Source organism: Pongo pygmaeus, chromosome 6 (assembly GCF_028885625.2).
Source record: "Pongo pygmaeus isolate AG05252 chromosome 6, NHGRI_mPonPyg2-v2.0_pri, whole genome shotgun sequence".
Classification (NCBI taxonomy): Eukaryota; Metazoa; Chordata; class Mammalia; order Primates; family Hominidae; genus Pongo; species Pongo pygmaeus.
In genome coordinates, this window is record NC_072379.2 from 125,900,379 (window position 1) to 125,915,324 (window position 14,946).

Genomic DNA, 14,946 nt, shown 5'->3' on the forward strand with positions numbered 1-14,946 from the left:
CTAACATGCACTGAACAGTACATCTGAGCTTCCCCACATTATTGCCAGGAATTACTGCATACTTAAGATGAATCCATTAAGTACACAACTGGACAAATGATGAAATTTTATGTTAGCAAAATTCCTGACACATTTCACACCTCTTACTCTATTAAATTACGCTTTTTTAACAAAGAAAAGCTTGCCTACTTCTACACATTTTCAATTTTTTCTCCTATGTATTTCATATTAAAATTTCAAAATAATTTGATCAGAGATCCAGCGCACAAAGGTGCCTAAGTGAATAATAATCATCAAAAACACTTGCAATGGCTGCAGCAGTGGGATTCCCATCAGTGATGTCAACAGTGATGCCAAGAAGACAAAAGAAGAGGGAAGGAGCTAATAAGAAAATCCATAGAATAAACAGGCTTCATTAATTTCTGAACAGGCCACATAAATCCATTAATGCCTACAGATTAATAACATGGTCATATAAATGAAGTTACTGCATACGTGTTATCTGAAAAACATCATTGCTAATTCATCTTATACTGTCAAAATTTCATTATCCAAAATGTATATATTTTTGAGTAATATCTTCTCAAGAAAGTAATACTTTATTGTAATACTCAAGGAAGTAATACCCTCAATTCCTAAGTACTATAGTTTATATGTGACCAGTTTTTGATATAATAAAATATATAAAATATAAAGTTAAACCTTAGATGTCTATCTAGTGATTATTCTGAGTGGCAATGAAATAATGTAATAGAACAAAGCAAAAGGCCGAAAGAAGGAAGAGCTGCATTTTGGGAGTGCAGAGAAGCATTACTTCAGAAATGTGTCCAGACAAAGAAAACTCATTCAAGGGACGTGGATAAGGGCCAGGTGGACTAAGGAAGAGGTAGTCTATCTGTGTGTCTCAAAAAGGAAGTTTTCATTCTGAAATCTGAAAAGAGGATGAATGCACCTGAAAATCAAACCAGCAGAGAGTGTTTCAAGAACTAGAGTTAGAGAGAAAGAATCAACTAGAGATAGGTACATCAGACATAGGAAAGGAAACCTGTAGCTAACCGATAGCTTCCATAAAGACAAATTGAATAATAAGACTGTGTATGGTTTACAAATGCAGGCAGTATTTTTCTCGAGGTGTCCTTGTAGTGAATCTACTACCTTTATATTTGCCATGTTAAAGATACTACTGAGCTGCCCAGAGAGCAGTCAAGCAAAAAAGATTTTTGGCCACAGGGCTGTGGTCCTTGAGAAATCCTGGAGCTCCTATGTGATTAGGAAGTTATCAGAAACAGAACATGCTGTGAGTGTCTGTGTTTGAAGTGAAAGAAGGGAGATATTGAGAACAGCGATGAGTTTGCCCCTTTTTGACAAATCTTACTCTCTGCTTATGTATATCAAATTATCATCATCATCACCCTTATCTCCAGTGACTACCCAAGTCTCTTGTTCACACTCCTCCAAACTGTCTACATATACCTCCCCCCTCAAATGCACACTGAAGTTATTAAGAATTGAAAGAACAAATTGTTTGCCCATCCTCATAATCGGCTGTCCTAAAAGGTCATTTAAACATTTAATCAAACCTGCAGCCCTCCAGGGGAATGTGTGAGTCATGCCGTTCATCCCACACGCTCAAGCGGGGCTTTGTGTCAGTCTTAGGAATGATGCAGACTGGTCCCACAAAGAAATCAGTCACAGGGACATTTTCTGTCATTAGGCGGAGAACAAAAAGCTAACAGTTTCCTGGACTCTACTGAAATAAACTTTTGCACCAATTAATGAAACCCCTATGGAAAGCATCATGCCAGAATCCAAGGAGGCTGGCCATGTATTGACATGCAAACTAACACTCTTGCAAAAGAGGGGGTAGGTGAGCATCCTAAGTCAATATGAATTATTTGTTTTTCTGCTACTTTGGATCAGCTATACCACTGCTCCCTTTCAGAGGTACAAATACACAAAAGAGGGCTTCTGTTTCATAAAAGTGGCTCTGACAAATGACACTCCTCAGGGTGCTGAACCCAACACTGGCAGCCAGCCCGTTCTGTGCCCTCAGTCTGCCAGGACTTTTCACTTCCAAAGCTATCAGCCTGCTTCAGACCTATGCCTTCACTCTGACTAGGGACAAAGAAAAGATCACAGTGGAAATCCTTCTGCGTGCTGCTAATAAGCCTATTTAGAGTCAATGAGAAAGCCTCATTTTGCACCACCAATAAAGGCCTTCAGGAGTACTACTGAATCAGAAAAATCGAAATGTTTCTATGTACTCCCTGTCCTCATTTTACATCAGCCTGAGAGGTGACGCTCAGAAAATATTGGACACGATGACCTCCAAGTTTCCTTCCTTCTCTAATGTCCTCTGGTTCTCTGTTGGCCAGTATGATTTAAATTTTATTTAAATTATCTCATATTCTGATAGATTCTTGAGCCCTTTTTCAGTTTTAGATAATCTCCTTGTGGTTTGCTGAACTGGCATATCTGGAGTCTAGGATCTCTCTTGGCAAATAACTGAATATTGCTCCCATCCAACAGCTTAGCTAGCACTGTCTATTTTCTTTCTGAAAGAGATCTGGGTAGGAGGCAGGTATAGAGCATCTTTCCACCGCCCACAGAAGGGCTAGGAAAAGCTTTGTTGTGCATGAACCATGAACAAAAGGATAATTCAAACCAGCAATAATGTCCTTAATAAAAAATAATAATCATTTTCCCAAATGAAAAACTACAATTCTAAACATTTGATCACAGTGATGTAAGCAAACAAACCTGCAGCTAAAGGTTATATATGAGTCAAAGATTTAATGGAAAGTGATACATGGGTGGAATGACATCACCTATTTGTCAGAATACTAACTCCTCTACCGTATCCTATGTCGGCCCACCGTTGGGGTGTAAGGGAAAGGTGCATAAAGAGATAAGTACCCATTTCTAAACATAATGCAAGTTTGACATTTAAGCTCAATAGTTTAGCTATAGAGCATTTTGGTAACATAAAAAGAAACCAGAGCAATTTGAGTGACCTTTGTGAAAGACAGGCATAAAGGTAGCAACCACCACTCTCACCAGCAAAATCTAAAAACATGGAAAATTAGCATTTATCAAAATTTCTCAGAGACTATATTACCTACCCAAGATTCCACAGCTAGGATGCAGTGTTTGAGTGTCTACTAACAAGGCTGGGAATTACTAAACACAGAAAGCATAACAGAAACACTTAGTTCCTCTTGGGTCTTATGGTCCAGTTGATAAACCTTCCAGCACTTTGAACAGATTTTCACTTACTGCAAAGAAAAATGCTTAGCTGAATTAGTGTCTATCTGGGTTGCAAGTAGCACACCCCCACCATCTGTAAAATAATATTTTGGTAGACTAGAGGGCATGTTGTTAAAGGAACCCAAAGGAGAATTATTTTGATAAAGTTAGGGACAATCTCTAATACGTGTGTTTTATAATTCTGCAACTTATGTAGAAATATATCTGAATGAAATGTTTTTGAAAGCTGTATATCATTTTAATTTTAATAAATCAAATCACATTTTATATTCACTGACTGGGAAGTTGGTATTTAGGAAACCTGTGAGAAATTAGTTTAATATAAATAATTTGTGTGTATCGCAAATATTCACCTTCTGACTTAATTCTGAATTTCTATATAAAAACTAAAATTTAATTCTTTAATATCATCTTAAAATGAGGGAAGTTCATGCCACGTTAAATAAATCATTTCCACTTATTTTTAATACATTGTATTAGTTAGGATGCTTGCAGCTGCAAATGATAGAAAATCCAATCCAAAATGGCTTTAAAAATTGCTGTTCTATAGGTCTATCACCCTAGACTTCTGCTGTCCAATATGATAGTCATTAGCCACATTTAAATGTAAAGAAATCAAAGTTACATTTACATTTAAGTGTAAAGTAATTAAAGTTAAATACAATTTGAAATTCTATTTTTTCAGTTTGCACTAGCCATATTCCATCAAGTGACCAATAGCCACATGTCACTAATGGCTGTTCTATTAAACAATGCAGATACGGAAAAATCTTCTTCACCTCAGAAAGTTCTATTAGACAGTGCTGGCTTCAAAGAAAAGGAAGTTGTTAAATCAGTAAGCAACAGTAGCTGTTATATTCCCTATGTAGCAGGCAATAATCTTTATGCATATTATTTCCTTTAACTTCCCAACCGCTCTATGAGGCAAGTATTATTATAATGTATTAGTCTGGACTCTAGGTTGCTAGCTAAAAATGGGAAAACATAATTAGGAGAACTTTGAAGTATCGCACATATCTACAAGAAGAGCCTGGTTAAGGTCCTCATCACCATCAGAACTCTTTCCATCTGTCACCTTTATTCTGTTGCACAAGTCAATATTATTCTTCCAGGTCAGCTTCCCCCTTGTGGTGGAAACTTCCCAGCCTCATATCTCACAGCCTCAAACTACTGCCTCCCACCCCCTGAGAGAGAATGATCCTCCTCCTTTGACTTCCATTTTAGATATTACTCGGAAGGACTCTGATAATTTAGCTTTGGTGAAGAGCTCAGTGTTAAATCAATCAGTTGTGGCTGAAGAGACGCCAGGGAGAGGATCAGGGTTGTAGAATAGAGATATGGCCAGAGGGGCTCCACTTATGGACAGGGAAAACAATTTCTAGAGAAACTGGAATGCCAGGGTCCTCTCCTTCAACACATTTCTGAGTCCTCAAGGCTCTATCTTAGGCCCTCTGCAGTTTCCACTCCACATACTTTCTGGGTCTGTCTCACCAAGTCCCATTCATATACTAGTGAGGCCCCAATTCTCTGTCTCAGCAAGAACTTGTATTCTTAGCTTCAGACTCACATAACCAACTAACCCTTCCCAGACATCTGCAGCTGTATATCTCATAGGCTCCTTAAACGCAGTATATCCCACAAAATTCATCATCCTCCTTCCCCCCCTTCCCCAATCATTCATTATATCAGGAATGTTCTTTCAATCAATGACCAAACTTCCCATTCCAAGAATCAAGGCATCATCCATGATTTGTCCTCTCCTTAAACATCCAATTAATGGCCAAGCCCTACATATATCCCTAAAATGTCTTTTTATTAATATATCCATCTACTTCTGTCCATTCCTAGTACAGTGCAGCCATCATAGGCTGGGCCACTATAATTTCTGGAAAATTACTGTAGTATCTCATGGGTCTCCCTTCCTCCAGTGTTATGCCTCACCAATACATTATCCATACTACAGCCAGAATAATCTTTCTAAGATGGTGACTCTATTATTCTGCTTAAAACCTTCTGGTGCCCATTCATTGACTTTCAAAACATTTTTCAACTGCCTCTTGAGGCATATAAAGTCTTATATGATCTGTCCCTTGCCTAGGTCTCTATCCTTACTCTCTTACTATCCCCCTCTCCTAGTCTCTACAACTGCCATCCTTGCTCTTGCCCATTGGTCTTTGTGCCACCCTCTGGTTAAAATAATACTACTACTGATAACCTCTTTTTATTAATTCTGCTCATATTTTAGTCTCAACTTCAATGACAGCAATCTTCTCCCTTAGGCTACATCAGTTCTCCCTGCTATATCCTGGCTATTCGCTTAACATAATATGTTGCATTGCAGGAACTGGACTAAATTATTCACCTTCCCAATTAGACTGTAAGCCCCATGAGGACAAGAACCATTTTCATTTTGCTCACGAACATGTCCTTGACATCGAATAGCTAGTGCTTGACAAAGAGCAGAAAATAAGCTGAATTTAATTCTTTCATTTACTCCACAAATATTTTAAGGAAGCCTATTTGTGCCAGATGCCACCCACGGGACTGAGATGCAGCTGTGAATGAAACAAAATATCTTCCTACATGAAGCTCATGTTCTTGCAGGGTAAAAAAAAAAAAAAAAAAAAAAAAAACCCTAATAAACTAATAATTTTTTAGAAAATGCTTAAATTGTATAAATAAATACAGTTTTAAAATTTGTATAACTTTTAACATTTTTAAAATTGTATAAATGAAACCTTTTTAAATGACATTTTCCATTATGTACTCCAAGTTGTCTTTTCATTATTCTGTTACCTCATTAGAGGTAGTATGGAAATATAGTGCTTTCCCCTCAAATAGTATAAATGTAATTTTATTTTTTTAGAAAAACAAAACACTATGGAGTCATGGCATTTATAATGAAGTAACCAAATATTCCAATTAAATATTCAAGTAACCAAATATTCCAGTGAAATATTCAAGTAACCAAATATTCCAATAAAATTTGACTGATTTTATAGGACACAGGCCTATATGTGTTTCTAGAATCATATTCCCATTTAAATTAGAATCGCAGTCAGGAATTTAAAGACAAACTATCAGAATAGTAAACTTTCTTCTTAAATTATAGTAAAAGACCTTTTATAACTATGTTGAGCTTTTTCTTTTATTAAAAAATATCATTCCAATAATTACAATATTTATCAAATTCATGCCAAGCTTGGCACCATGCATCATATCTACATCACTATAATGAAGAACAGGAGGACTATTTGGCCATACGTTATAGACCAATTAATTAACTTAACAGATATATAATGCTAAGCATATGCTAAGTCCTGAGGATACAGACCCTGCTTACTAGCAACTTACAAACTATTGTCTGACTATTATCTTCCCCACAAAATATAAGCTCCTTGAGGGCAGATGTTTAGCACAATACAGAGTTTAACAAATGTCATAAGTAATCAAAAAATAATCAAGACTCTTCGGTAGGTTTTCTCAATTAGCCTTCGTAAGCTCTAATCACACTTTATGTCTCTTTTGCCCTACTGTATCCAATCCTTTGTTCAGCTAGTTCTTTTGTTTAGCTATGTTCCTAAGAGTTTGTGGTAATTCTCTTGTATTTCAGCAAATCATATCTATGAGACTCTCTCAAATCCTCTGAGTTAAAAAGAATCCCAAGATAAAACATAGAGAATAAATATTATTTTTGAAATATAGTCTCCTGTATTTATCTGCTTTGTATCATTTTTAGAAAAGAGGAGAAATCAAGTTTTCCTGATATTGAATCATCTATACATTGTTCCTTTGTAAAATTTTGTTTGGTTTTAATGAATTGGTTCCCTCAACTGAAGTTTAATAGCCATTTGAAGGAAGACAATTTATCCTAATGTTTCTGTATTTTTCTGAACTTTCTCATCCTCTCTGGCCCAAGCCTTACCATAGTTTTTCAAATAATTGGTGATCAACAATGCTGAACTGTCACCTGTTTGCCTATATACTCTTTTCCATTTCTGAGTTCTTCAGTGTAATATTCCGGAGATTGTGTTTATTCAGATACATTCATCTTCCAATCAATCAAGCTAATGCCAGCTTCTGTTGTGGGTTTTGCAGAAAGGATTTCCTAGACTCCTGAATTCATTTTTTCTCTCTGTAGGATGAGCATTTTTCTGTTTTAAATTATTGTCTGAAAAAATGTGAGCATTTACATACTCAAAATTTCAACTAGAATTGCTTCCCTTCTAAAAATGTTAGTTTCTCAGACCAAATGCATCAATCTGACTCCCTTAGAAGTCAGGAGCTTCACAAAGAGGGAATACTTAAACTTAGGTGGCCAACAAAAAAACATACTGGCCCATATACCAGGAAAAATAGTAGAATGGGTCAGTGTAACTCAACCCCACTTTGGTAAAGGTCTTCAGAGCAGGAAAGGACGAAGGAAAGAAGCAAGTATCAAATCAGACTTCAGTCCTATCATCGTTAGGTAGCTACAGGGCTTAGACAACCAACTTGACCAGATGAGCCTCAATTTCCCTTTCTACAAAGTGAGGAAACTGAGCTAAATAATCTCTAAGGACCTCTTCAACTCCTCCACTCTATGTGTATTTACGATTGACAGTACAGTTTTCTAAGTGTTCAGAATATTTTTTGTTTCTGACATGGCAAACTTTACAATCTGCTTTGCAGACTTTGAAGATACAGGTGCATCTGTGTACATTTCTTTAAATTTAGTAATTTAGTAATTAAGCTTCCCACTTTCAAATTTACTAATGAGAAAAACACGCACACACACACATATACATATTATTCTGTCATTATACTTTACTGATTTGAATACATACTCAAGTAAGTATATAAAGCTGGCTACTGATTGCATGTTTTTGCATTGACAATGCATAGGTCAAGTCTTGTTTAGACGATCTTCTGTAAGACACCTTGAGTTTATCAGTAACCTTTAGCACAGTTGAATGTTTATTTTGCTAATTTAGCTTCAGGTGCTATGGTTATCATGATAAACTAACTCTAATATTCTCTGTTACTCAAAGTATACCCTAGAGCTCACCAGGATCCATGTCACCTGGAACTGGTCAGAAATGCAGCATGCCTACCTCCAGAGTTACAAAATCAAAATCTGCATGTTAACAAGGTACTCAAGTGATTTGTGTGCATGCTAACATTCTAGAAATGCTGTTAGACATAGTGCTTCCCATATTGCTTTAAAATAATTTTTTTAAGAGAATGAATAAATGAGCAAACTAACTATAATTTAGCAACGTGAACTGCTATAATTCAATGTCATTGGACTTAGAGTTATAGAAACTTCTAGTTGATAGTTTCTCCTATTTTGTTTTTTGCTTAATGTAGTCATAGGTCTACTCTTATACAAGGCAAGGGGCCAGGGAACTGGATGTAAAGGTTTATGCTGTTCAAGATCCACCAGCAAAAACTACATGTGTAACTGAAAATCAATGTGAAGAATATTAAAATATTTACTACTTTATAAAGGATTAGGTAATAACCTATATGTTATTTTTGCTTCACTTTATAGTTGGTGATTAAAATTCCAAAATGTATTCCATCACACATAAAGTATCATAAAGAGCAAAACAGGAAAATATTTTTCAACTATGTGGTAAAATGTCTAATATAAGTAAATAATAAATGGAGGATATAAATGTCAAGGACAAATCCAAATAAAAGAAACCAGGATCCTGGCTGCAGCTCTGAGATTAACACTATGATTTGTCAATAATTCACTTTACTTCTCTGGGTTCTAGTTTCTTCACTAGAAAACAAGAGATTGATTCTTATTTTACATCCCAGCTCTAAATTCTGAAATCTAGTATGTCTGAAATCAATGCCTGTTTTGTCATCTCAGACAGATCTATTGAAATTCAACATGAAATCTCAGAAACAGCATAAATAAGTCATCCTTGGATTTCTGCTATTTTACTTGCGAAGAACAAGAGCATATGGATGGCTACCTCATAGTGCTAATGTAAAGGCATTCCCCCCAACAGAGTTTTACTCTAGGCAAGGGGACAAATGAGGATGGCAGAACACATTTTAATTCAGGGGAACCTACCTGGGTTATCTTTCACTCTGAATCACCAAATCAAATTATGTAAATTCATCCCCCTTGATGACTACCTACTTCCTTCATATGGTCTCTATGCATCCTGAGTGAATACGGGAGAGCTTATACCTTTCATAACTTCACAAAACAAACAGAGGACTGCTGAGAGGTAGTTATACCTGAAAAGTTACATAGTTAATCTAGCACCAGAAAATAAACTGACAGGTCTTTCAGGGAGCTAATTACTGAGCCTGCTATTTGGTTCACTGACAGGATTGCTTGTTTGTGGGAAGAAACATATTTGTGCATTGCTTTTTCCATTACCGCTATTTCTATCATCATAAATAAGAATCAGTAGGCCATTTTGCATAGCATGTGCTCACCACTATTTAGTATCTGAGTGTCAGCTGTATGCAGGCTAAGCAGCAGTGCCCCAGCCTCCTGGCTGAGAATTAAAACCCAGCAAAGAAAACACCTCAAATTCCACAAGACAGCATATATGTCTTTGTGAGCTCCTTGAGAGCAAGGGAGGTCTGTTGTTTGTCTCTCTGTCTGAAGCACAGTGCCTGGCACATGGTGAGCTTCAAAATGTATAAACAACTAAATGAATAATGAATGAATGGATGGATGAATGAAACAAAGGAAGGTTTTAAGATAGGATATGGAATCAACTATATTTACTGGGTCAGTCAAGAGATGTTGTTTCGATAAGCGCGGAGCTATTTACAATTCTTGATGGAGGCAGGAAGGAAAAGACCCGGCCTGAGTCCAGAGGGATCTGGCTTTTGTTTAGCAGCTTAACCCACATACTCAGGTCTCTGCAATATTCACTATTGGGTCCTCACTATAGAAGACAAGAAATCAGAATGACAGTCATTTAAAAAGTAAAGCAAAACCTCTGAAGAAAGACTCTACTGCCAATGAGAATATTGCTGGACAAAACAAGGTCAAGTAAGGGACTGATCAGAGAAAAGATAGGAATGAGAAAAAATGAGGCAATGAAGGGAGAGGAATTGTGGCAGAGGCCTGAGTGGGGAAATAAGTGTGTGAAAAATGTGTAAAGACAGGGAGAGGATGAAGACACAATTCTCAAGAGAGTCTGTGGGTGTCTGGGTTTTGGAAGTGGAAAGACATTAAGCCTGAGAGTACAATGAGGGAGGAAGGGAGGGAGGGAGAGGTCAGATAAAAGTCTAGAAAATAACACCCATCACCACTGATAACAAGTATAAAAGAGTCCTCTTTTCTTCTTGAGAAAGACAAAGGGAATTTTAAGTAGGATTAAGTAGTAGTAGCTTTCAGAACTCAGCAGCTCTCAGAAGCAATAATAACTACATAAATAGCTAAGTGGATGGTAGGAATTACCTCACTCGGAATTTCGCCAGCAAATCAAAAGTTAGCAGTAATATCACATCTTTTTGAAAGCTTTCCTGAGATTCTAGAGGGGAAAATTACCTCAGAAAACTGTTTCTACTGAGTAAATTTCAGGAAGAAATGCGCCTCACTGCTTGAAGATGTTATATCTCTGGAAAACTGGTAAGACAGAAGCCCCTCCCTGCTGGGAAGCACTCTCTCATCCATGTAAATACATTGCCAATATTGCCCCCAATGGAAGCAAATAATTACGTTCGCAGATTACCATCACCAAATGTAAAATGTTACTCAACATGTATAACCTAACCTACCAATGATGTTCTGAATGAACAAAAAGGGCCTCATGGATATCTCACTTTCAGAGAGTGCCTTAACTTTTTGACTCATTGCAGGTAGTTAAAATGTAAACTTTTTAAGGCCACATTTTAAAACACTTTGCAAACGCTGGACACCTCTACTCGTGAATATCCTGTAAATTTTTCCTTTCAAGTACATTTGACCACTAACATGCCAGATCATCTTCCCTTCTCCCCTAAAACAGAAATGAAAACTGGGTAAAATGGTAATTTGGGGGACAAATATCTTCTCTCATCATCTGAAAACTGTCATATGTTGCTTTTTTAAAAAATTAAATTAGTGTTATTTATTTTCCACCCAGAGACAAGTTATTTTGGTATCACCCACAATGGAATTTGCATGAAAATCTGTTTACTGACCCAGTTCCCTAGGGGTGCATTTGCCTTAGCACTTGGAGTAAACACCATTTTCATTGCACTAGAAATAGTTCTAATTGGACAAATTGTTATAATTTTAGCAACACCCAAATAAATCAAAGGAATTGGAGGCAGACATGCCACAGAATCTGGATTCGGCCACAAACCAGTTCAGTATTTGTGCCTGAAATAAAAGTCTAGTCATATACCATCTACAGATGCTAAAGGAACAGCTACATACCTCGACTGAACTTAGAAAGTATGATTTTTTTAATTGTACTTTTAAGCTCTGGGATGTATGTGCAGAACGTGCAGGTTTGTTACATAGGTATACATGTGCCATGGTGGTTTGCTGTGCCAATCAACCCATCATCTAGGTTTTAAGCTCCGCATGCATTAGGTATTTGGCCTAATTCTCTCTCTCCTTTTGCCCTCAACCCCCTGACAGGCCCCACTGTGTGATGTTCCCCTCCTTGTGTCCACATGTTCTAATTGTTCAACTCCCACTTATGAGTTTAAAAAAAAAAAGAAAGAAAGAAAATATGAGTTTGGAGAAACTGGTTATTCTGAAAACAGCCTATTAAAAAGTTATGTGACTGGTTAACAGTGTGTGTGTGTGTGTGTGTGTGTGTGTGTCCATCCATTTCATTAACTGGGGTATTTTCACTAACACAGTCTAAATAACAGGAAATGAATTTAAAGAGAATCAAACCCTAACATTCAGAACTCAGTTAAGCATAGTGTAAAATATATCTCAGTGGAAAGCATGTAAGTGTCTAAACTCTCCTTCCAAACCCTTCTATAAACTGCCACTTTGTATTTTCCATTCATGTATCCTCCTCTCCAAGAAGCTGGGCCTTTTTACTGCTGTTCATGTACCTACACGTCAGGCCCTACTCCATGCCTTTGTCCTGCTGACTCCCCATTTCTCCTCATATTGGATGTCTTTCCCAAATCCTTCTTGTCATCAAACACTCATCTCCTCCACAGAGCTTTGGATTTTACAATGTGAACTTACATACATTTTCTGAACTTCCCTAATTATCTATATCCAAATTTAGCATTTAATCATAGAACTTTCCTCTCTGATTACGTATATGTTTGTGTGTACCTTTTCTTCCCCCAACCAAATCACATGATTCAAAGGTAAAATTGGTCTTTAATGCTTCTCCTTAAAGTTTCCATCAATATCCTACTCTGCATTTATTCTCTTTCACTAGTTATCCCTTCTCTTTTTTTTTTTTTTGAAAACATGCTTAAACGTGCCCTATCCTAAAGAAATCTCCAATTCTTTCTCAAGCTCTCCCACCATATCTACTTTCTTTCTCTCAAAACTTCTTGAAACAGCATCCCTTCCTCCACTTCTATTCTGTTCTCTCTCAACCCCTCTAATTTGGTTACCCAGGCACACCCTTATCTCTCAGCTGCAGGTCCCTGCAGCACTGAAACCTCACGCACCTGTCTTTCTCCTGGAGACTGAGACAACCTTGACTCCCGGTTCATCTCCTTCCTCCAAGCCCAGCATTCTCAGTGTCCTTTCCTGGTTCCTGCCCTTGAATTCTCAGTCATCACTCCTCATCTTTTCTCAGTCTCCCATGGCAATTGCATCTCTGCTTTTGTCTTTAACTTCAAAATCTCCAAGACTCCCTAATCTCAAATTTTAGTGAACTGTCTGTGAGGTCCCAGACCTTATGCTGCCACCTGCTGGCCAGTTTCATGGGGCTATCGCAGAACAAAATTCAAGTTTATTCCCAAACACCTAACCATTCTATTTATTTTATTTTTCCTCTGTTAACTAATTACATCACCATTTTCCTAGACCTCCCTGATAGAGGTTTAACATCAGCATCCTCCATGATTTAACGATCTTCGCCCCAGCATCAATCATTCAGCTGATTGTTATATAAATACAACACTATATAGCGTTAGATAAATATAACACTACCTACCAGAGCGTCTGTCCTGTGTGTTACATCCCTAGCTAGCTTTTTTTTTTTTTTTTTTTTGAGAGGGAGTCTCACTCTGTCGCCCAGGCTGGAGTGCAGTGGCGCAATCTCGGCTCACTGCAACCTCCACCTCCCGGGTTCAAGCAATTCTCCTGCCTCAGCCTCCCAAGTAGCTGGGACTACAGGCGCCCGCCACCACGCCGGGCTAATATTTGTATTTTTAGTAGAGATGGGTTTTCACCATGTTGCCCAGGCTGGTCTCAAACTCCTGAGCTCAGGCAATACGCCCACCTCGGCCTCCCAAAGTGCTAGGATTACAGGCGTGTACCACCATGCCCGGCCCCTAGTTAGCTCTTCTTAGACCATGACGGCCTGTCCCCAGGATACTGGATGAGTCCTCATTGACCTGCCTCCATTTTCTCTCCTGAACCCCAATCCTCCTCACACTTCTGCCAGGCAAATCTTGAACCGAGTGTCTGAGCAATTCTCTAGATGAAGAGCCTCAAGACATTGTGTCCTACCGGTAGAACAAAGCCCAAATTCCTCAACTCTGGAACTTCCGGAAAGAACTTCAAAACCGTGCATGATCTGGCTCCAGACTATCATCAAAGCCTCGGCTGTCATCACGCTTCCTCTCGCGATATTCACTCTTGCTCCAACCTCCCTGAACTATTTTTTTTTTTTTCGTTTACTTTGAACAAAAGAGCCTTACTCTGGCGCTAGAGCTTGTCATGCACTCCTGTCATATCTTTACACAACTGACCACTTCTTGTCACTCAGGTCTTATCTCAAATGTCACCTCCTCTGGCGAGGCATACTCGGACCACACAGTCTAATTATCTTCCTCCTCCTAATACCCAGGTTAGTCTTTCACAGTTAATCTGTTGTGTTTCTTCTAAGCACATCTCAGCATCTGAACACATCTGTTCATTTATGTTTATTATGGAGTGTCCATCTCCCCACGCTCAAATGTAAGCCCCGTGAGCATGAATATTGCCTTTCTTCACTCAACCCAGCTCCTGGAAAAGTGCCTGGCACATGGAAGCCTGAAATCAGATTCTTCCACAGCGTGGCACCCATTTCCACCTCCTTGTTCTGTCTCTGTTTATACGTCTGTGCTAGCTTTTAGTATATTACATCTTTTATTTGAACAGCTATTTCCAAAGAAAGTGAGGAGGAGGGAAAGGAGGACATATCAAAGTCTGGAGGTGGCGGGGTAGAAGAAGGAATGAATCATTTCTAAAACACACATTCAAGTTGTGTAGTTTTCAGTGTAAAGGATTTGTGCATTTTTGTTAAAATTGACCCTTATGTTGTATGTTTTTGATCCTACTATAAGCAGTATTCTTTAAATTTCATTTTCTGTGTCAGTTTCTAATACGTATATTAAAAAGAATGTTTATATTGACCTCATATCTGTAACCTTGCTAAATTTACTACTTAGTTCTAAGTAACTTTTAAAATTATGTGGTTTTGGGCCAGGCATGGTGGCTGGGATTACACCTGTAATCCCAGCACTTTGGGAGACCAAGGTGGGTGGATCACGAGGTCAGGAGTTTGAGACCAGCCTGACCAACACGGTGAAACC

The 14,946-nt window shown here is 38.0% G+C and overlaps 1 protein-coding gene across 2 annotated transcripts in view; it reads right to left on the reverse strand.

Moving 5' to 3' along the window:
* GRM8 (glutamate metabotropic receptor 8) overlaps positions 1–14,946 on the reverse strand; it is a 938,300-nt gene that overhangs the window by 460,499 nt on the left and 462,855 nt on the right. The gene's annotated exons all lie outside the window — the stretch shown is intronic.